At 43.8% G+C, this 10,374-nt stretch overlaps 1 long non-coding RNA gene across 1 annotated transcript; it reads right to left on the bottom strand.

Moving 5' to 3' along the window:
- Positions 1–2,909: 2,909 nt before the first annotated feature.
- On the bottom strand, positions 2,910–7,970 carry LOC123372361. Its single transcript, XR_006580238.1, has 4 exons — positions 7,850–7,970; positions 6,393–6,529; positions 3,610–3,722; positions 2,910–3,108 (listed from the first exon to the last, which is right to left on the bottom strand). It is a non-coding gene; the product is annotated as an uncharacterized LOC123372361 (long non-coding RNA).
- Positions 7,971–10,374: the final 2,404 nt, after the last annotated feature.

Below are 10,374 nucleotides of genomic sequence, written 5' to 3' on the forward strand. Positions count from 1 at the left end.
CACAGAAGTAAGAGTGGAATAGTACGGTATTGCCTCCCTTACTTCTGCACTGCAGCTGGCAGGGCACTGCCTTCAGAGCTGGGCATCCAGCCATAGCCTCCACTCTCCGGCCACCCAGCTCTGAAGGCAGTGCAGAAGTAAGGGTGGCAATGCCACAATCCCCCCCTAAAATAACCCTTGTGATCCCGCTGCAACTTTCTTTTGGGTCAGGACCCCCCAATTTGAGACACTTGTGTTCCCTGTGAAACTGGTACAGTATAGGGTAAAGCACACAAAAGACCAGATTTCAAGGTCCATGACATGTTTTTCATGGCCGTGAATTTGCTAGGGCCCTATACATAACCCTTCACATGTTTTCCTCAAATACATCTTGCAGTGATTGTAATGACTGGTGTGACATAGGCTTTCGATACAGGCCTTGCATGGCTCTCTTGCATGAAGTGGTAGATAGATACCAGACCCAGGAGAATCCCTGGAACGCGTATGTACCCCTGTGTCCTCTGCCTGTTGACACCAAGAGGTCTTTGGGTCACGGCGATCTATTGTGTTTCCACTGATGGTTGTTAACTTTCACTCCAATCTCATCTTTTTCTCAGTCCTTTTCAGCATTTGTTTTTCTGCCCTTCCAACATTTCCCTTTTCCTCTTTTTATTTTCTTCTTCCCCATCCCTCATTGTCCCTATTTCTCCGTCTTCCTGCTAAATCCACTTATTCCATCTTCCTGCTGGGATGTCTCCCCTGGGATGTCTTCAGACAGGAGCTCAGCCCAAGTTCCTCTTTCCCAACTGGGCCCCTTCCCTCTCCTGGGCTCTCTCCCCCTTTGATAATCCACTTACTACTTTCTTTAGGATCTTTCCCCCTTCCGTTTTCACCTTCAGTTCTCTCGGGCTAGGCCTCCCCTTGTCATCCTTTCCACCTCCCAGTCCCTTTCCGCACCGCTTCCCTCACCCAGAAGGTCTCCTTTTCTCTACTCAGTGTCTCCCTGGCTATCCGCCACCCTCCTGAAATCTCACTTCTCCACATACATTCATGGATTCCAAAGCCAGAAGGGACCATTATGGTCACCTAACTCAGTGGTGCCCAGTCTTATTACACAGGAGGGCCCTATAAACCTAACCACAACCTTGTGTGGGCCAAACAGATTCTACATATTTTAATAAGATTTAAGGTCACCTATCTTGATTCATATTTCAAGTTCAGCTTGTTTCACATAGAGCTAGATAGGTTGTTTATGTTGTGGAAGTGGAAAAAAAGCACAGACATCTTAGTCTTCTAGGAAGAGCGAGAGTCAGACTAACTCTAGCAGGTAATAACGCGAGACTTGCCTGGACAAGTGGAAAAGAACTGTAAGAGAGGTTGTTTTGACCTTGTGTTAGATAAGAATGGAACACAGACTATAGCAAGAACTGCTGAGAAAAGTGAGATATCAGAAAGGATGATGTATAAACAAAATACAGTTGTTGATCATTACTGTATGTAACAAGAGGTATAAACGCTTGCCTTCATTGTTTATCTTTTGGGAGACCTGCCATTGTGCACTCTCCCCCTTGCAATATTGCTTGAGAATAAACTGCCTCAGACATATTGCAACCAACCTAAGCATGAAGACTGTGTTATTCTCCCACACTGCGTACAATATTGTCTGTTTACACACTTGTGTAAACTAAAATGAGGTAAACATGATGATAAAACGCTAATAAATCCGCCATTAGTATTTGTGCTCAAGATGGCTGGTACTTAGATGGGTGCAATGAATGAGGCTAGATGCTCTATTCATTTACCCCATGAGCATTCATTTTTCTTAGCTTGCAAACCTGAAAATAGTGCTCATTGCCCTTTAAGAAATACAGCATTATGATAGTGTGGGATTAGGTAGTGGTGTGCGTGTAATTAAGGTGCAGGTATTTTCATTACTTTGTCTCCCTCAGATAGAAATGTTTGCAGTGTTGCCAAAGGGATCCGTCATTTCAGTGAATGAAGCCCCAATTTATCTTTTTGCAAATTTAAAAAAAAAACAAGAAGAAGAAGATTTGGCAAGATTGAAACTTCCAACCTAGTTTCTCAATTTTCCATAAAAAGCAACCTGGTAAAGTGGTCCCACTATCATCAAGGAGTCTGTCCTTGTTGCTGTCTTAGCCTTTCTGGCATCTAGATTCTCATCTTGTGTGGGTTAAGTGAAAGCAGAGATCAAAGTTTTGATTCCTTGAAAAATAACAAGGGGAAAGTTGCTTTAAATATCACTTGGTTACCAGTGTTACAGCACCAAGCTAACAGGAACCGAGCTGTAAGAAATGATACTAGCTGATGTTAACTTGTCATGGAAGTGCTAGAGCAAGCTAGCAAATATTTCAAATAACTTGATGTACAAAAAGACTCCTCTTCATTATTATCGCAGAGCGATGTCATCGGAGCCAGTGCTTCAGGAACCGCTCCTAGGTAATTGGAGCTGTTCGCTCCCACAATTATTCTCCTCACGCTCTGTGTTCCAGGAATCACAAAATCGCACTGCTTCTAATATTACAAAACTATGCAGCCTCGAGCTTGGGGAATTGGGCTCTGCAGACTGTCGGCAGCAGTCTGGCTCATTTGGCTATTCTGAGAGCCCAGACCCAGTGCCCTCCTTAAATAAAATGTCTTAAGATAGGCACATGTCTTCCTTCTAATTGGCTAGTGGCTAAAGATCAGGAAATCGTTCCTGCAGGGCACTTCCTATAGAGAGATTCTTGGCCTATATGAAAGTCCCTTCGTTTTCCGTTTAAACCCATTTTTACCGAAAAAATCCTGGATTTTACAAAAAAGTATTATTCATTTTTTCCGATTTTTCACCCTACTTTTGTATCATTCAAATATATAAAAAATAACTTGTTTTATTAGGAAAATACAATTAATTGCATGAGAAATATGTGTTATGATACGTTAGTCTGTGTGTATGCGCCAAGCTGCCTGGTGAAGTCAGGATCTGTGTTAGTCTAGAAGATACGCCCAATAAACAAACAGGCAGCACGCAAGCTCTGAAGAGTGTGCACATCCGGACGTACTGATGAATCTCACGCCCACCACGTACACGTTTCACGTTGTTAGCAGATAACCGTTTAAAGATCTGACACACTAAAATGGGAAGAAAATGAAAATCTGTGTCAGAATACGATTCAGAACACAAGGAAATATTCGAAAGTTTGAAAAAAACAAAACCAGGAGAAGAGGATGAAGTTGAGTGTACACGCGGCAAATAGTACGGCCCGGTTATTAAATGTAAATATTTATAGGCTAATAGTTCGAAGTCTACAACAGTAAACTGTTGATTCAAATGAAAAGTTTTATTTGGGGATTAGAGATGTTTTGTTTTCTTAAACTCAGAGCTGGCATTGCGTTTTGAGTTCTATTTTAGTTCTGCAGCAAACCACATTGAATTCCATTCAACAAAGCATTAATCTACGGAATACTCCCTCCCCCACAATCCTTTCGTCCACTGATATCAAACCCAATATTTACCCAGAAAAATTAAGAGTTTTTTTGCTCCGATTTTCATTATTGTAGTAATAAACATCGATAAATTCCTGGGAAAAATTAAATAAAATAAAAACTGAAAACGAATGTTCCATGCCTCACATGAGCAGGTTGTGTGTTGTGGCACAGGATAGCAGCTTGGCTTTCAGTGCCAAAAAGACCCGCTTGGATATGTGTTTTTCAGTGTAGCTTGCTTCCGTGGTCTTGGGTGTTCCCTGTTTGGAAAATGGAGGTGACAATGCTTACCTTTCTTTGCAGAGCACTTTGAGAACTACAGAGGGAAAAGTGTTGTATACGTGTTTATAAGGGCTCTCTAATGGTTGCTAATAACCTTGCTGCATAACTTGATCTAGTCCGAGTGATACCACAACACACTTCAGTCCAGCAATGGCATAAAATCCAACAGCTCAAAGTTTAAAATGGTGACGTTCAAACTGGAAACATATGAAAGTAATTAACCATTGTAGCAGACTGGCATGTGATAGATTCTCCATCGCTTAGTCTTTAAATCGAGATTGGATGTTTTTCTAAAAGAGAGCTGCAGTTCAGCCTTGAGCTATTGGGCTTGGTGCAGGAATCACTGAGTGAAATTCTAGGTCCTGTTATGCAGGAGGTCAGCCTACACCATCAAAATGGTCCCTCCTGGCCTTGAAATCTCGGCATTTAATTTACATGCTTAGCTCTGTTGTACTGGAGTTGAGTGGCTTGCAAGAGCCACATATTTGTGCACAAAAAGAGGCTGTGCATATGCATCTTTGAAACTCCAGGCCCCTTTCTGTGTGCACTGCTGTCAAGTAGGCGCATGTGTGCTCTCTCTGTGTGCTGTCCAAACCCTGCAAAGATAGTTGGTTCAGCAGACCTTGACAGAAAGAATGACCACTGGCATGGTTCAGTGACAAAGGTGCTCCGCCAGATCTATTGCCCTCAAGACACAGTAGTAGTGCCCTGGCTCCATGGCTACGGGTACACTAACACAAGAGTGTCCAGTGGCAAGGAACATCTCATCAGCAGTGGGAATTTCTGCTGTTCCCAAGGCCGCACAAATGGTAAAGGCGAGGCATCCTAATATTTATTGACTGAGATAAACAACTCTCATACCATCTTACATGTTTCAAGACAACTGCTTGTGACCTCCCCTTGTATCATGCTCCAGGTGTCTCTGGCACAACATCCCTATTGATTACTTCTAGGAGACCCTCTTATCTGGCACTAGGCCAGCATGTCCCTGGGCTAATCTTCTGGAGTATGTTCTCACACATACCCAGTATCCATGGCTTCTTTGGAGTGCCTGTGTTCCAGCCGCGCTAGCAGTACCTTTGCCAAGGTCATGTAGTGAACTTGTAAACATCTGCTTTAATACACGGCCTAAGTTTGGTTCACAGCCTCGGGTTCATGCCTCAGCTCTTGCCCCAGGTGCTCTTTCTCCTCTGTGCATCTAATGGGAAATGAAAGTGCTTGGGGTGCCGCTGATTTCAATGAGTTGGGATGCTCTGATTGGGATGCTTGCCCCACTGTGAAGTTTTCCGAGTACAGAATTTGAGCCCTTTTACCCTGAAAATATTTTAAGTCTTATAAGTGCAGGAAATTTCTCTTGCTATTTTCAGATTTTTCTAGAGGAGGAACCCTGGAGCCATCTGACTTTTTTTTTTTCTTCTTCTTACAGCCTCCCAATCTCTTAGTTAATTACAGGCCTGGGAATGAGGTGCCATGTCTCCTGGCTGCATAGGGCAGGGATTGGCAGTTAGCACATCACTAAGATTGACCCTGGCCTTTAAGATTGAGTTGCAGTGTGGAAGTGTCCACAAGCAGCTCTCTTATCTCACCCCCCACCTTGGGTAGCCCACATAAGAGATGTCCCTGTGATCAGGGCAGGCCCGCTGACAGGGGGCAAAGGGGGCAATTGCCCAGGGGCCCAGATGATTTAAAAGGGCCCAGAAGCCGCTGCCGCCGTCGGTGCAGTGGGGTTAAGCCAGGTTTCCTGGCTGCCCTCACTCTGCGCCACTCCAGGAAGTGGCCGGAATGGCCCTATGGCCCTGGGGGTGGGGAGGGAGTCTCCATGAGCTGCCCCCACCCCCAGTACTGACTCCGCAGCTCTCATTGGCCAGGAACTGCAGCCAATGGGTGCTGTGGGGGTGGTGCCTGTGGGCAGTGGTGTGCGGAGACCCCCTGGACCCTCCACCTAGAAGCCGCTGCCAGAGGGATGTGCTGGTCGCTTTCGGGAGCCACCCGAGGTAAGTGCTGACTCCCTGACCTCCTCCTGCACCCCTGCCCCAGCCTAGAGCCCACACCCAAACTCCCTCCCAGAGCCTGCACCCCCCCGCACCCATACACCCTCCCATAGTCCGACCCCTCCCCCCCCCAAACTCCCTCCTGCATCCCAACCCGCTGCCCCAGCCTGGTGAAAGTGAGTGAGGGTGGGGGGAGGGCGTGAACAGGGGTGGGGCTTTGGAGAAAGGGCGGGTCAGGGGCAGGGCCTCAGGAAAGGGGTGGGGCAAGGATCCTTGGATTTGTGCAATTAGACAGTTGGCAACCCTATGGGGTGGGCATGTGGAAGCCGTGGCCGTGCCGGAAGAGCGTGCCCAGCAGCGCAGCCAGCAGCTCGCTGGGTACTAGCCAGCTCAGGTGCAGCGCCGCCCAAATGTTAGGCGGACCGCGGGCGCGGCTTGTGTGTGCGTGGGGGCCCATTGACTGTTCTGCCCCGGGGCCCAGAATTGCTCTCGGAGGGCCTGTATCAGGGGAACGCCCCTGGGGGTATATATAGCACCCAGAGGGGATGGGACAATAGCAGTGCCCTTTCCACCCAACACCAATGCCCTGAAGGGGACTGAGGTAGCAAAGGAAGTAGGCCGTGACCTCTGAAGGGAGGCAGCAGCTGATGTGCTCACCTTCTTCGCCAGCAAGCTCAGGAATTTTGCCTCCTCGAGCTCCCACAGGGATGGTGCAGGTCTGCACTGCCACTGGAGAAAACCCGGTGCAACTGTGGGCCTTTTTGCTACGCATTTTTGAGAGCTCTTGTTCACATCTGGCAAAAATGTAGTAAGTCACACGTTGTTAAGTGGTTTTAAATGTATGTAAGGCAGCCTAATCTGATGTAATTTAAATGCCAAGAGGCTGGAAGGAATAAACTACAAGGGCTTGAACTCCAATCTGAATTTGGTCTTGGTGTTCAGGAAGTCATTAAGTACAGCTGGATGAGTCACACCTTGAGCGTGAGATTCTGTAGCTGTCTACACAGCAACCAACTATATCACTGAAGTGAGAAGGTCATTTAGAAATGTGCAAGGTTTTTCTTTGACCTCAGCTCAAAACTACATTGTCTGGTATGTTTCTTCCACCTTTATTCTTCAGTAAGGATGGTGATGATTTACTCCAAAGTCAGTGCAAAGAGTGTTTACCAGGGGAGGACAGCTTTTAGCTGTAGCTTAGACTCCATCAGCATTCCACCTCTGAAGAGTTAAAGTTACAGACAGCCTTCCTGATTAAGTGAATGTTGGTAATGTATATTGTTTAAAATATTTCTGAATCATTATTATTGTTTGTACTGGGATAGTGCCTAAACACCTCAGTCATGGCCCCAGCCCCCTTGTGCTAAGTGCGGTGCAAACACAGAACAAAAAGGTAATCTCCGCTTCAAAAAGCTACAGTCAAAGTAATCTTGGTAATAATATTTTGTAGCTCTGTGTAACCTTAATAAGAGGATCTCAAAGCACTTAATAAACTTGCAAATATTAAAAAAAAAGAGTTAAAGTTGCAGTCTCTAGTAAATTGTGGATTTATTGTTAGATCCATAGTTGTTCCTCATTATTAAACATTTGCATTTTATTTCTAGTCTGAATAGCTTAGCTTCAGCTTCCAACCACTGGATCTCAGTCTACTTTTTTCTGTTCGATTCAAGAGCCATCTAATATCAGAAATCTCTATCCCCCGAGGGAACTTGTAGCCGGATCAAAATACCTCAACTGTCTCTTACACTGAGATTCTTTAGTCTCTCACTGTGAGGCATGTGTTCCAGCTCATGAATCATTCTTGTCACTCCTTCCTGAACACCCCTTCCAATTTTACACCCTTGTTGAAGTGTGACTGCCAGAGCTGAACACGGTATTCCAGTAATGGGCTCACTAATGCCATATGATAGCAGAGCAGCCACTCAAGGTTGAGCCTCGCTTACTGGTTAAAGGAAGACCAATTAGAAATGCTCTGAAATTCATACGCTGACTCTGATTGCCCTGAAAATTGCTGTGCCTCATGGGGATGAAGGGTAGAGCAGGTGGCCCAAATTTAGGGTCATTTGAACAAGGGGTTCCCAAAATACAGACTCCAAATCATGTCTTTACAAAATCACCTGTTTCTTAGCTTTTTTTGTGTGTGCCTATCTGGGGCTCTAAGGCTCTGATCCGCCTCAAACAGGTTTCACCCACTCAGGATTGAGCTCAGCTAGGATGGCAGCTCCAGCCCCTGTGGGGAAGCAAAAGTTATTGACAGTTAAATTTAGAACTCCAGGTTGGTTTGAGCCAAACTGACATGCCAGAGGTGAAATGCTCATGAGAATCAAGTCTCTGGCTCTGTTAATGCCATATAGGGTTTGTAGGCAGGCTCTTGTCACAGTAACTGCGAGGTTCAAGGTGACATGCTGTGGCCGCTGAACCTGGGCTTTATCCACATATTGGGAGCTCCCTATTTTTGGCAGCTTTCAGAGAATGTGTGTTGTGCACATGAATTTCTTTGTTGGCATTCTGCGGGGGCTCCTTTTGGACACTTTGCCATGAGACCAAAGTTTCTAGTTTGATATTTTAAAGTCCTCTGAAATCCACATGCAGACTTATTTTACTTTTAGATTAGGGCTGTCAAGTGATTAAAAAAATTAATCGCTACAATAGTTAATTACTTTCATTAACCTTTCATCGCACTGTTAATCAATAATAGAATACCATTTATTTAAATATTTTTGGATGTTTTCTACATTTTCAGATATATCAATTTCAATTACAGCACAGAATAGAAAGTGTACAGTGCTCACTTTATATTTATTTCTGGTTACAAGTATTTGCACTGTAAAAAAAAAAAAAAAAAAAGAAATAGTATTTTGCAATTCACCAAATACAAGTACTGTAGTGCAATCTCATTATGGAAGTTGAATTTACAAATATAGAATTATGTATAAAAAATGCATTCAAAAATAAAACACTGTAAAATTTTAGCACCTGCATGTCTGCAAGATAAACAAAATAGTCCTACTTGTTCAGCCAATCACTGAAACAAGTTTGTTTACATTTGCAGGAGATAATGCTGCCTGCTTCTTGTTTATAATGTCACCTGAAAATGAGAACAGGCATCTGCACAGTTGTAGCCAGTGTCACAAGATATTTACGTGCCAGATGCGCCAAAGAGTCATACGTCCCTTCATGCTTCAACCAGAGTGATTCGTGTTCTGTAGTTTCCGCATTGGAGTGTTGCTCTTTTAAGACTTCTGAAAGCACATTCCACAACTTGTCCCTCTCAGGTTTTGGAAGGCACTTCAGATTCTTAAATCTTGGGTCGTGTGCTGTAGCTATCTTTAGAAATCTCACATTGGTACCTTCTTTGCATTTTGGCAAATCTGCAGTGAAAGTGTTCTTAAAATGAACAACATGTGCTGGGTCATCATCCGAGATTGCTATCACATGAAACATATGGCAGAATGCGGGTAAAACAGAGCAGGAGTCATACAATTCTCCTCCGAGGAGTTCAGTCACAAATTTAATTAACGCATTATTTTTTTAACGAGTGTCATCAGCATGGAAGCATGTCCTCTGGAATGGTGGCCAAAGCATGAAGGGGCATATGAATGTTTAGCCTATCTGGCATGTAAATACCTTGCAACGCTGGCTACAAAAGTGCCATGCCAATGCCTGTTCTCACTTTCTGGTGGCATTGTACATAAGAAGAGGGCAGCATTATCTCCTGTAAATGTAAATAAACGTGTTGGTCTTAGCGATTGGCTGAACAAGAAGTAGGACTGAGTGGACTTGTAGGCTCTGAAGTTTTACATTGTTTTGTTTTTGAGTGCAGATATGCAACAACAAAAATAACATTTGTAAGTTGCACTTTCATGATAAAGAGATTGCACTACAGTACTTGTATGAGGTGAATTGAAAAATGCTATTTATTTTGTTTATCATTTTTAGAGTGCAAATATTTATAATAAAAATAACATACACTTTGATTTCAATTATAACACAGAATACATATATATGGAAATGTAGAAGAACATCCAAAATATTTAATAAATTTCAATTGGTATTCTATTATTTAACCATATGATTAAAACTGCGATTAATCATGATTAATTTTTTTAATGGCAATTACTTTTTATTGAGTTAATTGCGATTAATCAACAGCCCTACTTTAGATGTATTGTCAAGAAAATTAGCATTACTTAAACAGAGGAAAGATGAAATATGCTAATAAGCAGTCAGGGTAGCATAATCCTGCTGCCTGCTCTTCATCCAATTCCTGAACAGTGGGACTGAGTGTGATCAAAGGAAAGCAAGTCACTGGGTCATTTGATCAGGGGGTTACTAATACTCAGCCCCCTGCTCATAACATATTCTGGTTGGTATAACTTTTTGTGGCTAAGCCAGGAAATATGGCAGTCAGCAGTGCGTGTAGAGGGGACACGAGGGAATGTGGGAGCAGTGCAGGGCACAACAACAGAGGGACCTACACACCCTTAGATGACTACCTCCCATTAGAGTAGGAGATTGTTTAAACACTGCTTTAAAAACCCCAATTCAGTGACCAGCAGGCTCTGAGAAAGAACTGGGTTTCCAAAAATGCAGCTTTTCTATGCTCCTTCAACAAGTACGGGATTGTCAAAGGGCTCTCTGG

This window comes from Mauremys mutica, chromosome 6 (assembly GCF_020497125.1).
Source record: "Mauremys mutica isolate MM-2020 ecotype Southern chromosome 6, ASM2049712v1, whole genome shotgun sequence".
NCBI lineage: Eukaryota > Metazoa > Chordata > Testudines > Geoemydidae > Mauremys > Mauremys mutica.